The sequence below is a fragment of the Ailuropoda melanoleuca genome, chromosome 12 (genome assembly GCF_002007445.2).
Source record: "Ailuropoda melanoleuca isolate Jingjing chromosome 12, ASM200744v2, whole genome shotgun sequence".
Taxonomy (NCBI): domain Eukaryota; kingdom Metazoa; phylum Chordata; class Mammalia; order Carnivora; family Ursidae; genus Ailuropoda; species Ailuropoda melanoleuca.
Window position 1 is genome coordinate 19,787,892 of NC_048229.1, and position 20,400 is coordinate 19,808,291.

The 20,400-nt window shown below is 37.6% G+C and overlaps 1 protein-coding gene and 1 pseudogene across 9 annotated transcripts in view; one reads left to right on the forward strand and one right to left on the reverse strand.

Annotated features, from left to right (window-relative positions):
- MTMR3 (myotubularin related protein 3) overlaps window positions 1-20,400 on the reverse strand; it is a 139,130-nt gene that overhangs the window by 78,749 nt on the left and 39,981 nt on the right. The gene's annotated exons all lie outside the window — the stretch shown is intronic.
- On the forward strand, window positions 4,770-4,879 carry LOC117795316 (annotated as a pseudogene).

Sequence of the window (20,400 nt, forward strand, 5' to 3'; positions counted from 1 at the left end):
TTTTTTTCCCCCCCCCCCTGGCTTTCTCCCTCTGTCAAAAGAAAAAAAAAAAATTTTAAAAAAAAAAAAAAAAAAAAAAAAAGAGAAAGAGAAAAGAATAGGCAACTGCAGAAGAAATCCAAATGGCCCATAAAACAGGCAAAGGTGCTCGAACCCAATAATCAGGGAAATCCAAATTAGAACCACAAGATATTACTACTTAACCTCCCCAAATTTGTCAAAAATTGAAAACACTGACAATATCAAGTGTTGATGAGGATGCAGAGCAACGGAAACTCTCATTCACTGCTAATGGGAATGTGAACTGATAAATCACTTTAGAAAACAACATGGCACTGAAGTTGAAGATACATATTCTGTGTCCTGGCACCTGTGCTCCTGGGTATACACCCTAAAATGTAACACTGCACCGGAAGAAATGTATAAGGATATTCATAGCAGCATTATTCATAGTAGTCTAAACCCGGAAACATCCCAGATGTCCAGCAACAATAGGATAATTTATAGTATATTTCCTCTTATCATGATCAAAAATGTACCATATAACAGCAATAAAAGTGAATTAGATCAACACAACACATAGGAATGTGCAACAGATAGAAAATACACAGAGTACAGTTCCATTCAAAAACAGACAAAACTAGTTATTGTTTATGGATACACAGGTAGGTAACAATATCAATAAAAGTCAGATAGTGATAACCATGAAGACCAGGACAGTGGTTAGTTATTTCTAAGAGGAAGGGAGAGGGAGCTGTGTAGGAAGGAACAGAGACCAGGGCAGCCTTCTGAGGGTGCTGGGGATGTTCTATGTATTGACCTGGGTGATAGTGACATGAGCGTTCACTTTATATAACCATTCATTACACTGTACATTTGCATCTCATGCACTTTGTGTGTCACGTTTCACTACAAAAAGTATTCAAAAAAAGACGACTTGGGAGAATGAAATGCATGAGAATAACAAATTTGTGATGGGATAATTTTTGGAACAAGGGAAAGATAATCAAGGGTCTTCAATTCTAGAAAAAAAGAAGAGAGTTTTATTTGTTTGGGAGTGGGGAAATAAGCAAATCAACACTGAAGGCAACAGAGCAAAGTAGCTCGCAAAACTAAAGACTATCACAGAAATGAAGATTGGTGCCTACTTTCCAAAAGTCATGCTGCCTCTGTATGCCAGAAGCTACAGATGTCCTGAGGATAACAGAATCTCTTTGGAAGACCACTAATACCATTCTCAACCAACTTAGCTCGGTATTTCCTTATCCACTTCCTGTCCTCTTGAGTAGGAAGAAAAGCCAGTAAACTCAAAGCCTGACTTTTTTCCCCTATCATGATCAAAGTGAGGATACCTGGTCTAGAATAAAATATCACATAACAGGCAAGTCAGAAAGAAGTAAAGGTTAAGTTCTTACCTAAAACAACTGACAATGACAGATAGTATCTTAATGTATTATCCCCTCTACCGCTAAGAGTGGCAAAGATAGACAAGAAAACTATACACATCACATAGTGCAAGCTGTCATGGAAAGGCCAATAAACTAAAAAACTAAAGGCATTCAAAAGGCAAAATACTGATTGCTTTTACACAGAAACTTTTTTTTTTTTTTTTAAAGATTTTATTCATTTATTCGACAGAGATAGAGACAGCCAGCGAGAGAAGGAACACAAGCAGGGGGAGCGGGAGAGGAAGAAGCAGGCTCACAGCAGAGGAGCCCGATGTGGGGCTCGATCCCACAACGTCGGGATCACGCCCTGAGCCGAAGGCAGACGCCCAACCGCTGTGCCACCCAGGCGCCCCTACACAGAAACTTTTATACTACAAATATCATATAAAGGGGTGCCTGGGTGGCTCAGTTGGTTAAGTATCCTACTCTTGATTTCAGCTCAGGTCATGATCTCAGGGTCGTGAGATCAACCCCTGCATAGGGTTCCGTGCTGGGCATGGAGCCTGCTGAAGATTCTGTTCTCCTCTGCCCCTCGCCCTCCCTCTCTTAAAAAAAAAAAAAAATCATACAAAAAATCTCTTATTATTGGGGTACCTGGCTGGCTTAGTCAATAGAGTATGTGACTCTTGATCTCAGGATTGTAAGTTTGAGCCCCATGTTGGGTATAGAGCTTACGTAAAAATAAAAATCTTTAAAAACAAAATCTCCAGGGGTGCCTAGGTAGCTCAGTTGGTTGAGAGTCTTTTTTTTTTTTTTTAAGATTTTATTTATTTATTTGACAGAGAGACAGCCAGCGAGAGAGGGAACACAAGTAGGGGGAGTGGGGGAAGAAGCAGGCTCCCAGCAGAGGAGCCTGATGCAGGGCTCAATTCCAGAACCCCAGGATCACGCCCTGAGCCGAAGGCAGATGCTTAACAACTGAGCCACCCAGGTGCCCCTAGAGAGTCCGACTCTTGATTTCAGCTCTGGTTGTAACCTCATGGGTTATGGGATAGAGCCCTGTGCTGGGCTCTGCACTCAGTGGGGAGTCTGTTTCAGATTTCTCTCTCCCTCTACCTCTACCCCTCCCCCTCTAAAATGAATAAATAATTTTTTTAAAAAATTCTCTGGTTATTTAATGGGTACAGAGATTCTGTTTAGGATGATGACAAAGTTCTGGAAATTCACAGTGACAGTTACAGAACATTGTGAATATACTTGATGCAACTGAGCTGTACACTTTAAAATGGTTAAAATGGGGGGCGCCTGAGTGACTGAATCAGTTAAGCATCTGCCTTTGGCTCAGGTCATGATCTCAGGGTCCCGGGATCGAGCCCCACGTCAAGCTGCCTGCCCAGCTGGGAGTCTACTTCTCCCTCTTCCTCTGCCCCTCCTCCCCATTCATGCTAATAAATAAACCTTCAAAAAAAAAAAATAAAATGGTTAAAATGGTAAACTTTGTTATGTGTATTTTCCCCATAACAAAAAAGATTTTAAAAATTGTTAAAATCTGTGATTATTAAAGAGACCATTAAGAAAATGAAATTCACAGAGTGGGGGAAAATATCTGCAAATACATATATCTGGTAAGGACTCATGTCCAAAATATATAAAGAGCAAACACAAATCAATAAGAGGGGGGCGCCTGGGTGGCAGAGCGGTTAAGCGTCTGCCTTCGGCTCAGGGCGTGATCCCGGTGTTATGGGATCGAGCCCCACGTCAGGCTCCTCTGCTATGAGCCTGCTTCTTCCTCTCCCACTCCCCCTGCTTGTGTTCCCTCTCTCGCTGGCTGTCGCTATCTCTGTCGAATAAATAAATAAAATCTTTAAAAAAAAAAAAAAATAAGAGGAAGAAAAATTTTATAGACAAAAGATTTTAATGGAAACCTTACCAAAGATATTATCGATGGCCAATAAGTACATTAAAAGATGTGGATCATCATCAATCATCAGGGAAATGCAAGTGAAAACACTACAAGGAGATACCCTGTCACACCCAGTGGGATAACTAAATTAAAGAGACTTACAAGAACAAATGTGAGAATGTTGAGTAACTGGAACTCATACATGGCTCATGAAAGTGTACACCTGGCATTACCATTTTGGAGGACAGTCTTGCAGTTGCTTATAAAGTTAAACATCCATGTATTCCATAATCCAGCAATTCCACTCCTTGATATTAACCCAAGAGAAGTGAAAACTGTGATCACAAGAAGGCTTGGAAACAAATGTTCAAAGCAACTTTATTCATAACAGCCCAAACCTGGAAGGAATTCAAAATGTCCAGTACAAAGTGATCAGATAAACAAATGGCGGATGCATTTCTTCAATGGAATACTACTCAGCAATAAAAATGAACAACATGGATGAATCTCAAAAGCATTACACTGACTCAAAGCAGCAAATTACAAAAGAGTAAATACGATACAATTCCATTTAAATAAAAAAAAATAAAACTAATCTATGGTGACAGAAACATAGTTTAGGTGGGAACAGTAATTTGGGTGGGAGGAGAAGTGGAAATAACCAGAAGGGGGCCATGAGAGAACATTTTAATATAAAGTTATATATCAGGATTGAGGCACTGGCTACATAGCCCTAAACATTTACTGAGACTCAAACTGCATACTTCTATCTGTGCATTTCACTATATAAATTCTATTTTAATTTTTTTAAAATCCTAATACCGTATCCTAAAGTAGGGGCTCTAACCCTCACCCAAAAGTAGTAGGTATAGTACCTAGAAAAAGCTGTACAACCAGATTATATGTATCACTTTACAAAGGTCACCAACTCTGTTTCAAATCTGAGGCAATGCATATGAACTTGTGGTCTTCCATATAACCAAAGTACAAGCATTTATAGGTGATCAGTGTTGTGTGTAAAGTCTAAAGTTCTCCTACGGTACAGAAATTTCCATGAAGTTAATTAGCCTCCAAGGAGATCAATTTCATGACATGATCAAGGGAATGTGCTCTATTGATGGCTTTTGTCAATCACCCAGCACATTCTGTCAGATAAATGGTTGTTTAACCACCTGCTAACCTGATGATGGAGAGGAGGTGGAAGAGGGGGGAAAAAAATGTTGGACCTTTGATAACATTCTAATTTCCTACTTGGAAAAAAAAAAAGGTGGGGAGTTTTAGTTTCAGCTCCCATAAAACTTCTTACCTCTTAAAAGTACAGTAATATTCTTATTAATAGGTACAGCTGCTATCTAATAGTCTACATCAATTGTTATTCTTTTGTATAAAACATGCAAGTAATACCTGCATACACAGGAAGTCATCCCAGAATAATGTCTACCCAGAAAACTTTAAAGAGTTTCATTAAAAAATGTTATCTTCAAGTCTACTGTGCTCTTTCTCCATGGGGGCCCAAAGAGTAGCCTCCTTGGTGGTATATGCAGCTGGCTGATTGTATGGGCTGCCCTAAGGGACCTTGGAGACAGCCCTTTCCAGTGGACCCTGAGGTTTGAACACATGCTATCTCCAAGCTAGGCTGCAGATAGGCATATGGGATGCCTTTTGAAAGCCCCAGGGCACAGCAGCCAGGGTCCACACTGGCCAAGTCATCATGTCCATCCATAACAAGCGGCAGAACAAGGAGCATATGACTGAGGCCCTAGGCAGGGCCAAGATCAAGTTTCCTGGCTGCCAGAAGATCCACCTCTCCAAGAAATGGGGCTTTACTAAGTTTAATGCAGACGAATTTGAAGACATGGTGGCTGAAAAGCAGCTCATCCCAGATGGCTGTGGGGTCAAATACATCCCTAATAGTGGCCCCTTGGACTAGTGGAGGGCTCTGCAGTCATGAGAACCTTGGCACTGCCCCCTCCCTATTCATGCCCACCAATAAATCCTATTTCCTGTCAAAAAAAAAATTATCTTCAGAAATTAATGCTTGATTTAGCTCACTGGGAAAACAAGCACAGGGCTTTTACTAAAAGTAGTTTCAGCTAACCTTAATTAGCATGCCTGAAAAGGTTTATAAAGTTATCTCAAGAGTGAGTAAGCATGTGACTTAAAGTCACAACTCAGGATCATCAATTTCAAAAGTTTATCTCTAGAAGACTTCAATCTTTGAATAAAACAAAACAAAACAATCACCTCCAATACAGTCCCTGTCGCATCTTTAAGATCCATAGTTTTGTGTTTTTTATTTAATTTAAACGTATAATAAGAACAATTTGTACTGTGACACTCCTTAACCAGATCTTAAGTTAGAAAATAAAACTAGCATAAAACAGTTCAAGATGATTTTAAATCCTAGTATGGACATGTTTTCTTCAAATAAGAACAGTAAAATATACACTTATGTGTCAAAATTAGAAAATGTACACAATTTTTCTAAGTTACCTGTTGAACAGCGCACCTGGGTGGCTCAGTCAGTTAAACGTCCAACTCTTCTTGGTTCTGGCTCAGGTCATGATCTCATGGGTCATGAGACTGAGACCCCACTGCAGGGGTCCACGCTCAGCAGGGAATCTGCTTACAGATTCTCTCCCTCTGCCCTCCCCCCACTTGCGCAATCTCAGAAATAAATAAATCTTTTTAAAAAATAAAATAAATTATCTGTTGAGGAACTGAACACATTAACCAAAACAGGGCCAGCTTCTTGGGTGCGCAACCTGTGCAGTCACATGACTCCACGCTTGGTTTAATCCTGCTATAATCATTCTGAAATTCTTAATTTTTTTTTTAAAGGAACCCTGCAAATTATATAGCCAGTCCTAAGCAAGGAACCTATGGGAAAAAAAGGAAAAAAATTTTTAAACACTCATTACTCCAATGACCAAGAAAAATTTAACTCTGAGCTCACAATACAAATTTTTTTGCCTTAAGTATGACAAGTATGACAGAAGTACACATACGGTTCCAAATCAGACTCAGATTTCAGAAAGGTCTATACTTATTGAAGCATCATCAACTACAAGAACAAGCTTTGGGAAGTTTATTCCATCATTCACAGATTTAGATCCTTTAACACACATTTATGAAATGCAACTGGATGTTTACTTGAGACCCAAAAATTATATGTAGTGCTATTATTTACCAAATTTTATATTTTAAAAACTAATATTTTGTAAAAACAAATCTTCAGAGTTTTATGAAAGAAAAAAGTAGACAAGCACAAAAAAGAGGAGAGAACAAGTTGCTACTGAGTCCCAAGACTGCTGTGATCTATTGAAGGTAAAAAGTGTGTGGTCAAGAAAGGGAGCTCCAGAAAAGAACATCTTGATGCTCAGTAGGCACTCAAACAATGAAGTTTCACAGCCATTTAAAGTGTCAGCATTCTCCTGAGAAAGGAGATTCAGCCCGGCTAATAAGGATATTAAAACTGCCAGATCCAAATGAAGACAAAATACAGTAAAGCTAAAACATTAGTAAGTAATGACAAGAAAGATAACAAGAAAATAAGATGGCATATACTAATGAAGCTTAATCCATTATCAATAAGTATCTTACTTTTGCCAGCTGTAGAAGTGAGTACTTGACAGAAGGTTCTGAAAAGCGGGTAAAATAAAAGCCTTTAAAATCCAAACATCACATCAAATTCTCCAGAAAGTCTTTTAGCCAAAGTAGTAATATCAAAAACAGAAGTATCTTAAAACTCAAATGGAAAAGATGGGGGGGCATATTTTTTAATATTACAATATTATATTCTATTCAAAGAAATTAACTTGGGGGCGCCTGGCTGGCTCAGTCAGTGGAGCATGCAACTCTGGATCTTGGGGTTATAAATTCAAGCCCCGTGTTGGGTGTAGAGACTACTAAAATAAATAAATAAATATCTTAATTTTTTTTAATTTAATAAAAGAAAGAAATTAACTTGGAAAACTGTAAAGAAAAGCAAGTCTTGGGGAATACAGGAAAATACAGAGAATTTGCCAAGGCAAATAAACAGCTATTAAATTGAAAACTTGGGTGTCACTAAATAATGTTCTACTACAGATTATTATTAAATAGTAACATTAAACCCCTCAACATGTTCTGAGATGTTAACAAAGGAAGAAATCCATTCACTCTAAAGCTGAAAATTTTTTTAAATAACCTCAAGCTGGGCACTGCTTTCTGCTCACTTCTTAAAGCCTATTTCAGCACTGAGACAATCTAATCCAAAGGAGAGAAAGTCAGGAAATCAGGTTTTCCATTAAACTCCCAGGCTCACCAACGTCCCAGTTGGCATCTAGTACAGGAAAAGCCTCCAGGGAAGAAAGGAAGTGTATTTGCCCTGCATTACTGGGCTGTAAGTTTGTGTTGTTATGGGCACCAGCACAATAAAACAAATGTAAGGGCAAGGAAGCAAAAAGCTGACCGGATAAGACAACTGGTCTATGTGTTCAGTATATTAACAAGACTATGACTACCTAAAAGTTCCCAAGCATAAATAGTTAAAATAAATAAATAAACACACACACAAATATTTATACATAAATACATTATATATACATATATATATAAATAAATTATGGGGTTAGGGTCAATACTTTAATAAAACTATAGAAGTTAAGGAATCTTTTACTCTTTTTAAATCTAATCCTTCCAAATTATAATTATAGACTATAGAACAGGAAGAATGAAAACCTATCTAAGGGATATCAGAACAGATAGCTGATTTTGTCTCCAGCCTCTAAACTTTTCCCTGCAAAAGGGTACAGGAAGATAAAAGATTATTCAACCAGACAGTAAACCTATCAGAAAGGCAAATTCTTTTGCAAAAGTCAGCATTTAAGACCAGATCTCCTGCTTTTATTCCTTTATTCTACTCCCCACAGCTTGTGGCAGAGTGGAGGAATAGGATTTCCCCTTTTACTATGCAGTCACTTCAGTTTCTGCTCTTTTAAACAAAGGTTTCAAGGGAATACCGGTGTTAAAATTAAAAACATACGCTAGCATTCTAAAGAGTGTTAGCTTTTATGCATTCATGCACAGTCTGACCTTGCCTCAAAACCTAATTCAGGCATTTATTAGTTCTATCATCTTGAGCAGGTCTCTTTTCATTAACATGTTTCTGACAGCAAAAATATCTCACAGTGTTATTATAAGTGATCTAATACACAGAAGCAACTAGAAGTGTACTAGCACTTAGTAACACATACAAGTTAGCTATTCCCACTAACACCCAGTTATGTATCAGTAACTTAGTTACACCACACTCTCTAGGTAATCTGTTTCTTGAGCTCTCAAAAGAAATATAATTATCTGTCTTGCCCATACAATCTCACGGGATTACTGGAAAATAAACCAATATACGTTAAAAAACTATTAAAAAGTAATCATTATAGAACTATCCATTACTCTTTTCACAAAAAAACTAGTTAAACGCTGCATACAGAGCTCTGTTTAAATACTATAGAACGTTATAGGCTTAATAAAACTAGTCTAAAGGAATATTTAAGTATTATTTTGTTAAACAAAACCAAAGTCCGAATAAGTACCATTATATTCCTACTTAAAAGCTAGTATTTACTGAACTGTGTACCTATCACTGAGCTATGTACTTTTCATACATTGTCTCATTTAATCTTCACAGGGTTGTTGTTGAGGTAGGTACTATTTATCCCCATTCAGTGAGGACTGCAAGTCTCCCAAGGATTAAGTAATCTGCCCAAGGATTAAGTATTTTGCCCAAGGTCAAAGCGCTAGAGTATTTCTAGATTCTAAACACCATGCTAAAATGGACACCCTACCATGATGTGACATGATCACCTAAATGCAGTCTTCCCCTAAAACAATGGTAAGATCTTTTCAAATTCTACAAATAAAGTACTAAAACTCAGATACTAAGGAAAAGAGATATTATAAATTTTACACTACAATGCAAACATAACCAGAGAAAACTTCTGAAGTTACATGTACAAGAGAAAAACTGGGCTCCAGAATATCTTAACAGGGCACAAGGAAAACCACCACCTCCTTTAGATACTCCAAAATAAACAGTTGCTCATTTGATGAGATATGTATTAAGACCTTTAGTGTACTGAGTTTAATTTTCACAAACAAATTTACTCATTTCCATAGAGAGTAAACACAATACAAATGCCTTTATCCATACATCAACTGCCCTAAAAACATGTACTATTATCAGGAAAACAAGAAGGAGAATAAATGTGGCTTGGACAAGCATACATATATCATTTCTGTGGGAGGCAGTGATAAGGGACAACTAAAAATGATCTGCTGAGTTTATGTATCATCTCGACACTTCACAGCATTAGTGTGCAAAGAACACTGACAGACTAAAGCCTAATTAGTGCCTCTCAGTTCAAAAATTATGTGAAGATACTGTAATGATGATGATGACAATAAACCTAATGAAATACAAGCCAAAGTTAGCAAGATGAACTTTAATTTTCAAATTTCAAAACGTCTTGACCAAAAGTAAAAGAAACTACATTTGCATTTAGTTAAGCTTAAAAACATACTAAAACTTCTGTTGATAGAGGAACCTGAGGCAGTGTGTGAAATATCTTGCAAACCGTGAGGTATATCCAAGAACTTAGATATAAGATTATCCTCAAAATTAAACTCTAAAAATCCACAAAGGATTACTCCGTGGTTATGTGAAAGAACATCCCTACCTTATTCTTAGGAAAAGTATTCAAAGGAATTCTGGAGTGGCACAGTTCCTCTAACTCACTCTCAAAGGGTTCAGGAAAAAAATGGGAAAAGAATTATAAAGCATACGAAACAAAATGTAAACAACTGGTGAAGGGCAATGATTGGTAAATTCCTCCTTATTTCTGTAACTTCTACTAAATTCGAAATTGTATCAAAGCAAAAAATTAATTTTTAAAATCTCACACAAATATGACAGATTAATATTCAATTAGTCTGCAGGTCCATGAACATTCATTATATTACTTTATTATTCTATATTCTCCTTTATGATTAAAGAAAGTCCAAATGAAAAAGAAGGCTGTACTCTAGTACCAGGTAAAGTATATTCTGGCCATGAGAAAGGCTGCATAAGACTACACTGGAACTTCGTTATTAATCATCTGTATCACACAATTAAGCCCTGCTCACTTCCATGCCTCTCAAGCAATCTTTGATTATAACTTTACTAATAGCTTAGGTATGCTACTCTGCTGCTCTATTAAACTTACAACCAAAAAAAGAAACTTTTTTTTTTTTTTTAGATTTTTATTTATTTGACAGAGATACAGACAGCCAGAGAGAGAGGGAACACAAGCGGGGGGAGTGGGAGAGGAAGAAGCAGGCTCATAGCGGAGGAGCCTGATGTGGGGCTCAATCCCACAACGCTGGGATCACGCCCTGAGCCGAAGGCAGACGCTTAACCGCTGTGCCACCCAGGCGCCCCAAAAGAAACATTTTTAAATTAAAAAGAACTTTTACTATGAAACTAAAAACAAAAACAAAGACACTATCGTGATAGAACTGAAAACAGTGATTATCTCTTTGGGGTATATATTCCCTGGGAAAGAGTGGGAGAAGGTCTTAGTGGAGGAGAGCTGTAAATGTTCTATCTTAATCTGGGTGTAGCTATATGGGTCTATACATATGTAAAAAGATATCAAGCTTAAGGTTACTACACTTTATTACATGTACAATTATTTCTCAAATTTATAATAAAACAGACTACTGCTTTCAGAAAACAGACGTTTCCAGTTCAAATCCAAAACCCACAATGCGACAGAATGACACAGATTACACTGGCACTCAATTTATAATCAGTCCCTGTAATCTTGGTTAACACAAGTATACCTCTGAGGTAGGTTGTTTTTTTGTTTTTGTTTTGATTTTTAAAGAATAACCATTGCAAAACTTTAAGTAGAAGGTGTGCAAAGAGATTAAGGCATATGCAAGGAAGAAAGAAGAGCTGGCTGTCAGGAGTTCCCAACAAATACCACGAAATCTTGCTGAATCTGCAACATTATGATCTTACAAAAGGGCTAGAAATCAGGTTTGACACACTCCCCTCTACTGTTTTATGTTTTAGTCTTAGTCTGCTTGAAAAGATAAACAAGGGGGCACCTGGGTGGCTCAGTCGGTTAAACATCCAACTCTTGATTTCAGCTCAGGTCATGATCTCAGGTTGGTAATATCCAGCCCTGCGTCAGGCTCATGCTGGACGTGGAGCCTGCTGGAGATGGTCTCTCTCCCTCTCCCTCAGTCTCTTCCTCTCCTTCTCTTAATTAAATAAAAACCATAGACTTTTTTTCCTCCCTCTGAGGAAACTACGGAAATAGAAAATTATTTTTTAAAAATATACTTTGGCAAAAAACTAAATGCTATCATTGTGGATGGTGTCCATTCAAAACAATGTCTGCACATTCGGGACAATATAAACCAAAATCAATGTATGTAATGGTAAACAGTACCATGAAACTAAAATTTAAGAGGCAAGTATGGAAATAGATAGGGGTAGATCAGCTACTGCTATCTTCCTTCCACTGGGCTATATCTCATTTCAGAGATTCAAGTACTGTTACCCTTATTGTGTATTTCCACAGCAGAACTGAAACAAAATTTTTTTCTAATTCAACAGTGAAGTAAAGTCGCCAAGTCACCATTCAGAAATCACTCTCTCAGGGCGCCTGGGTGGCACAGTTGTTAAGCGTCTGCCTTCGGCTCAGGGCGTGATCCCAGCATTCTGGGATCGAGCCCCACATCAGGCTTGTCCGCTGGGAGCCTGCTTCTTCCTCTCCCACTGCCCCCCCCCCTTGTGTGTTCCCTCTCTCGCTGGCTGTCTCTCTCTGTCAAATAAATAAATAAAATCTTAAAAAAAAAAAAATCACTCTCTTAACTCTAAAGAAATTCAAGAATTTTTTAGCCAAAAACATCTAGAAATTAATCATTTTTAAAGTTTGCTTTCTTAATAAACTGAATATAATCCTAAACTCAGAAGTCTATGTAAAAGGTTTGGGAATGACCATTTATATCAAATTTCTATAATAAGCAACGCGAATTTACAGTGACAGATCAGATTAGTGGTTCGATGAGGATAATGGGAGAACTGACTGCTGAAGGACATTAGGAACCTTTTCTGTAGTAATGGAAATATTCTCTATCTAGAATAGGGTGGTGATTTTATAAGCCCATACATCTGTCAAAGTACACTAGGTGAATTCTGTCGCATATAAATTATATCTTAATAAAGCAGACTTAAAAAGCATATACACACAACTTAGAATTTGAAAAATGACGGGGATATCAAATGCTGAGGGAAAAAAACTCACTGAAACTGATTTAACTAAAAGAAAGATATTAAAAGGCTATTTGTATGGAAGCCAATCAAGGTGACTCCCAAAGTCGTTTGACCCTCACCAGCTCTACTCTCCACATAACCACTCTCAACTCCTCAACCACCTGCTCCATGCTATAAGCATTTCAGTCAAAATAACAGACCCTTTAAGCATTAGAGATCCCTTTAAAAGTAACAAGTCTGTAGGGGCGCCTGGGTGGCTCAGATGGTTAAGTGTCTGCCTTCAGCTCAGGCCGTGATCTCCGAGTCCTGGGATAGAGCCCCACATTGGGGGGGGGGGGGTTCAGCTCAGCAGGGAGTCTGCTTCTCCCACCCCCTCTGCCTCTCCCCCTGTTCATGCTCTATTTCTCTGTATCTGTCTCAAATGAATAAACAAAATATTTAAAAAATAAAAAATAACAAGTCTGCGGGGAGGGAACCAAGTCTGAGTAAATGGACAACAGAAAATAATAAATGCATACCTTCTTAAAGCTATCTTACAATAATCTAAACCTAATAATCAGAAAAATATAAATAAAAACAATGAAGATAACTACTTTCCTATCTTCCATCCATTAGATTGGCCAAAATTAAGACATCATTTACTTTCAAATACTGGAATGAGCATGGAAAATGACTACTTGCATATACTTCGGGGAGAAGAAAAACTGATATAGCTAATTTTTGGTTGGTTTTTTTGTTTGGTTTTTTTGTTGTTGTTGTAGTTTTCTTTACAGATTTTATTTTTAAATAATCTCTACACTCAATGTTGGGACTCGAATTTACAATCCTGAGATCAAGAGTCAAATGCTCTACCCGCTAAGCCAGCCAGGAATCCCTACTATAGCTACTTTGAAGAGCATATTCTGGCAGTGTATTAAAACTACAGTCATGTAGGGACATCTGACTGGCTGAGTGGGTAGAGCATGAACTCTCAATCCCAAGATCAAGATTTGCAAGCTCCATGTTGGGCACAAGGCTTACATTTGGGGGGAGGGGGGCGGGTAGAAAGAAAAGAACAAAAAAAAAGAGAAAAGAAAAGAAACTATAGCTGTGTATACCACATGACCCAGCAAATCTATTTCTCAATACTTCAGAGTAGTCACCCATGGAAAGAGATGTAAAAAAAAAAAAAAAAAAAACCTTCACTGCAACAGCTACTAAGAACAAAAAACTAAAGACAACCTAAATATCTACCAATAGAGGAATAACTACATGAACAAAAAATTATGTTCATATTATGGAATGTTATATAATATTTAAGCAAATGTCTCTAAGACATATTGCAGAGAAAAAATAAAAAATGTAAAGATAGAGATGTACAGTAGAATAAAAAGAAAAAAGGGAAAGAATACCATATATTATTTAAGGGTGTGTGTGTATATATATATATATATATATACACAATAAATATATATACAATAAATATATATAATGAAAAATTAAATAAAACAAAAAACTTCAACACTACAAAATAGTGTTAAAAAATTAAAGACAACTTAAACAAATGGAAAGACACCCCACATTCATGGCTCAAAAGATTTAATTTGTTAAAATGCAATACTATAAACTTTTATAAGAAAACTTGGGAGTAAACCTTCATGACTTTTGGATTATATAATGGTTTGTTGAATTAAAGAAAAATCAAAACTGTAAATTACCAAAGAAAAAATAGATAAATGGGACTTTATCAAATTTAAGTATATCTGTGCTTCAAAGGACACCATCAACAAAGGGAAAAGACAGCTCTTCTTGTAAGCAGCCTGAGGTGATGATCTCTGAAATGGTTTGCTGCTTATTTGACCCAGAAAAACCCACAAAATTACGCCAACCAAGAGGTTCAAATCTTTGTGTTCACTTTAAGAACACTCATAAAACTGCCCAGGCCATCAAGGGTATGCATTTCCAAAAAGTTACCAAGTACCTGAAGGATGTCACTTTACAGAAACGTGTGCCATTCTGTCACTATAATGGTGGAGTTGGTAGGTGTGCCCAGGCCAAACAGTGGGGCTGGACACAGGGTCAGTGATCCAAAAAGAGTGAATTTTTACTGCATATGTTTAAAACTGCAGAGAGTAATGCTGAATCTAAGAGTTTAGGTTCTCTGGTCATTTAACACAACCAGGTGAAAAAAAGCCCCCAAGACACGACACAGAACTTTAACGGAGCTCATGTTGGGACTAAACCATATACGAGCTCTCCCTGCCACACTAAAATGATCCTTACTGAAAAAGAGCAGACTGTTCCTAAGCCAGAAGGGGAAGCTGCATAGAAAAAGATATCCCAGAAGAAAACTGAAGAAAACTTATGGCCCAGAAGAGTAAATTCAGCACAAAATAAATGCAAATAAAAGTAAAGAAAGGAAGGAAAGAAACGAGGCAATCCATGAAATGGGAGAAAATTTTTGCAAATTATATATCTAATAAGAGACTTGTATGTACAACAAATAAAGAACACTACAACTCAACAAGAATTTTAAAAGTAAACTTCAAAATGGGCAAAAGATCTGAATAGACATTTCTCCGAAGAAGATATACAAATGGTCAATAAGCACATGAAAAGATGCTCAACATCATTAATCATTACGGAAATGTAAATCAAAGCCACAATGATATGCCACTTCAAATCCACTAAGGATGGCTAGAAATCAAAGTAGTAAATAACAAGTGTTATTAAAGATGCAGAGAGGGGTGCCTAGGTGGCTCATCTGGGTAAGCGTCTGCCTTTGGCTCAGGTGACGACCTCAAGGTCCTGGGATTGAGCCGTGGGTAGGCTCCTTGCTTAGTGGGGAGCCTATTTCTCCCTCTGTCACTCTCCCTGCTTGTGCGCTCTCTCTCTCTCTCTCAAATAAATAAAATCTTTTAAAAAAAAAGAGAAGATGCAGAGAAATTGAAACCTTAATAAGTACACTGGTAATGTAAAATAGTACAGCCACTATTGAAAACAGTCTGGCAGTTCTTCAAAAACTTAAATATATAGTTACCATATGACTTAAAATTTCACTTCCCTAAAGAACTGAAAATAAGTGTCCGCACCAACCCCTACATATAAATATTCATAACACCAGTATTCACAGTAGGGGCGCCTGGGTGGCACAGCGGTTAAGCATCTGCCTTCGGCTCAGGGCGTGATCCCGGCGTTATGGGATCGAGCCCCACATCAGGCTCCTCCGCTATGAGCCTGCTTCTTCCTCTCCCACTCCCCCTGCTTGTGTTCCCTCTCTCGCTGGCTATCTCTATCTCTGTCGAATAAATAAATAAAATCTTTAAAAAAAATAAAATAAAATAAATTTAAAAAAAAACCAGTATTCACAGTGAAAAAGTACAAACAACCCAAAGTCCATTGATGGATGAATGGATAAAAATGGGGTATTTTATGCAGGCATGAAAAGGAATTAAGTACTGGTACTTGCTACAACATGGATGAACCATTAAAACATGCCAAGTGAAGTTGGACACAGAAGGCCACAAAATATCCAAAATAAGCAAATCCACAGAAACAGAAAGTGAACTACTGGTTGCCAGAGACTGAAGAGAGGTGGGAAAGGGAGTAACTGCTAAAGGTTAACAGGGTATCTTTTGGAGATGATGAAAATGTTCTGAAATTAGTGGTGATAACTATAAAACTCTATGAATATATTAAAATCCATGAAACTGTACACTTTAAAAGGGTGAATTTTATGTTATATGAATTATATCTAAACAAAGCTGGGTTTTTTTTTTTAAGAAAAAAAAAATGCTCCCATTTTTACTCCTTCAGTTTTTTTTTAATGGAATTTATACTAATCAAAGTTCTGAGAAACAAAACCAACAGAATATATATATATATATATTCTATTATATAGATATATAATATCTATATATCTATTATATATATATAACATATATAGATAGATAGATTATGAGAAATTAGGTCATAGGATTGAAGATGAAAAGTCTCATCTGCCATCTGCAAGCTAGAAACCCAAGAAAGCCAGTGGTATAATTCTAGCCCAAGTCCAAAGGTCTGAGAACCAAGGGAGCTGATGTTTAAGTCCCAGTCCATGCGCAGGGGAAAACCAATGTTCCAGTTCAACCAGGCAGGCAAAAAGAGGCAAATTCCTTCTTATTCTGCCTTTTTGTTCTATTCAGGCCCTCCAAGGATGATGCCCACCCATACTGAGGAGAACAATCTACCCTGCTGAGTCCACCTATTCAGACGTTAACCTCACCAAGAAACTTCCTCACAGATACAACCAGAAAAAAAATGTTTCATCTGACAGTCAAAAAAACTAAGAGACAGCCCACGGAATGGGAGAATATATTTGCAAAGGACACTACAGATAAAGGACTGGTATCCAAGATCTACAAAGAACTTCTCAAACTCAATACACGAGAAACAAATAAACAAATCATAAAATGGGCAGAAGATATGAACAGACACTTTTCCAATGAAGACATACAAATGGCTAACAGACACATGAAAAAATGTTCAAAATCATTAGCCATCAGGGAAATTCAAATCAAAACCACACTGAGATACCACCTTACGCCAGTTAGAATGGCAAAGATAGACAAGGCAAGAAACAACAATTGTTGGAGAGGATGTGGAGAAAGGGGATCCCTCCTACATTGTTGGTGGGAATGCAAGTTGGTACAGCCACTCTGGAAAACAGTGTGGAGGTCCCTTAAAAAGTTAAAAATTGAACTACCCTATGACCCAGCCATTGCACTACTGGGTGTTTACCCCAAAGATACAGACGTAGTAAAGAGAAGGGCCATATGCACCCCAATGTTCATAGCTGCATTGTCCACAATAGCCAAATCATGGAAGGAGCCGAGATGCCCTTCAACAGATGACTGGATTAAGAAGCTGTGGTCCATATATACAATGGAATATTACTCAGCTATCAGAAAGAACGAATTCTCAACATTTGCTGCAACATGGACGGCACTGGAGGAGATAATGCTAAGTGAAATAAGTCAAGCAGAGAAAGACAATTATCATATGATTTCTCTCATCTATGGAACATAAGAACTAGGATGATCGGTAGGGGAAGAAAGGGATAAAGAAAAGGGGGGTAATCAGAAGGGGGAATGAAACATGAGAGACTATGGACTATGAGAAACAAACTGAAGACTTCAGAGGGGAGGGGGGTGGGGGAATGGGATAGACTGGTGATGGGTAGTAAGGAGGGCACGTATTGCATGGTGCACTGGGTGTTATACGCAACTAATGAAGCATCGAACTTTACATCGGAATCCGGGGATGTACTGTATGGTGATTAACATAATATAATAAAAAAATCATTAAAAAATAAAAATAAATAAATAAAAATAAAAGAAGGCCCCACTGTTGAAGGAAAAAAAAAATGTTTCATCTGGACACCCCTGGACCCAATTAAGATGACAGATAAAATTAACCATCACAGGGGTGCCTGGCTGACTCAGTCAGTAGAATGTGCAACTCTTGATCTCAGAGCTGTGAGTTCAAGCCCCATGTTGGATTAAAATAAAATCTTTAAAAAAAAAAATTAATCATCACAGGACTTATCCCTTTAAGTTGTATCTGCAATTATTCACTACAATTATTCTTAATTTTTTTCAGTTTATCACCAAGGCTTAGCCACTCCCAAGCTACTACCCCAATACCCAGACAGTACATAGTACATACAAATGACTATTGGCATCAAAAAAAAAAAAAATTAAGGGAAAAATACTCTCCAAATCATTATTATTACCACCATTATTATTATTTCATAGCAAACATTTTTAAAAACTGTTACTTAAGGGGCACCTGGCTGGTTCAGTCAGTGGAGCGTGCAACTTGTGATCTTGGGGTTGTGGATTCAAGCCTCACGTTGGGTACAGAGATTACCTAAAAATGAGTATCTTTAAAAAAAAAAAAAAAGACTACCAAATTAATCATAACATCAGTATACATATAATCAAGTTGGTTATAAACTAAAAAGCTAGCAATTCTATTCCTGGTCCAAGAAACAAAAAATAAAATATGCTAACAATGAACAACCCAAAAAGGAAATTGAGAAAACACTTCTATTTACAAAAGCATCAAAAAGAATAAAATTCTGAGACACCTGGTGACTCATGTGGTTAAGCGACTGACCCTCGATTTAGGCTCAGGGCATGGAAATGAACCCCAGATTGGGCTCTACACTCAGCATGAAGTCCACTTGGGATTCTCTCTCCGTTCTCCCTCTGCCCCTCCCCCCAACGCCTGTGTGTGTGCACACACACGTGCATGCACGTGCCCACACATTCTCTCTCAAGAAGATTCTCGGGGTGCCTGGGTGGCTTAGTCGGTTAAGCATCTGCCTTCTGCTCAGGTCATGATCCCACGGTCCTGGGATGGAGCCCCGAGTTGGGCTCCCCGCTCTGTGGGGAGTCTGCTTCTCCCTCTCCCCTAACTCCTCCCCCACTTGTGCTTGCTCTCTCAAATAAATAAAATAATTAATAAATAAATAAAACCCAACAGATTCTCTTTCCCTTCCCTCTGCCCCTCCACCCCAAAAGAAAAAGCATAAAATACTTATGAATAAACGTAACCAAGGAACAAAAAAAGACACAAGCTAAACACAACAAAAACTGCTAAAAAAAATAAAAAAATAAAGATACGCTCAATATCTGATACACAGGTTCAATTCAATCTCTATCAAAACCACAATGATGTTTTTTGCAGAAATAGAAAAATTCACCCTAAAATTCATATGGAATTTCAAAGGACCCTGAACAGCCAAAATAATATAGAAAAAGATGAATAATTTTGGAGAGCTCACACTTCCTGATTTCAAAATTTACTACAAAGCTATAGTAATCAAAACAGTGTGGTACTAGCATAAAGACCAATGGATTAGAATAGAGAGCTCAGAAATAAAACTTCAAGTATGTGGGTAAATGGTTTTCTATAAGGATACCAAGGCTATTCAATGGGAAAAGGACAGTCTCTTCAATAAATGGTCCTGGGAAAACTGAATATGCACATGCAAAAGAATGAATTTGGACCTTTATTTCACACCATACACAAAATTTAACTGAAAATGCATCAAAAAACTAAAACTATAAAACCCTCAGAAGAAAACATATGAGGAAAACTTCATGACATTGCATTTCACAGTGATTTCTTGGATATAACACCAAACGTACAGGCAACCAAAGAAAAAATTAACAAGTCACACTTGGTCAAAATGAAAATCTTTTGTGCAGAGTACAAAGGCAACCCATAGAATGGGAGAAAATATTGCAAACCACTTATCTGATAAGTGATTAGTAACTAGAATATGTATTTAAAAAAAAAAAAACTACAGGGGCGCCTGGGTGGCACAGCGGTTAAGCATCTGCCTTCGGCTCAGGGCGTGATCCCGGCATTCTGGGATCGAGCCCCACATCAGGCTCCTCCGCTATGAGCCTGCTTCTTCCTCTCCCACTCCCCCTGCTTGTGTTCCCTCTCTCGCTGGCTGTCTCTATCTCTGTCGAATAAATAAATAAAATCTTANATCTTTAAAAAAACAAAACAAAACAAAAAAAACAACAACAACTACAGGGGCGCCTGGGTGGCTCTGGCCAGGTTAAGCATCTAACTCTTGATTTCAGCTCGGGTCCTAATGTCAGGGTTTCAAGTTTAAGCCCTGCACTGGGCTCCACACTGGGCATGGAGCCTACTTAAAAAAAATCAATCAATCAATCAACCTACAGTTCAGCAACAACAAAAATATCAAAAATAGATAAAAGACTCCCTTATGGACTGAATGTTAGCATCCCCTCAAA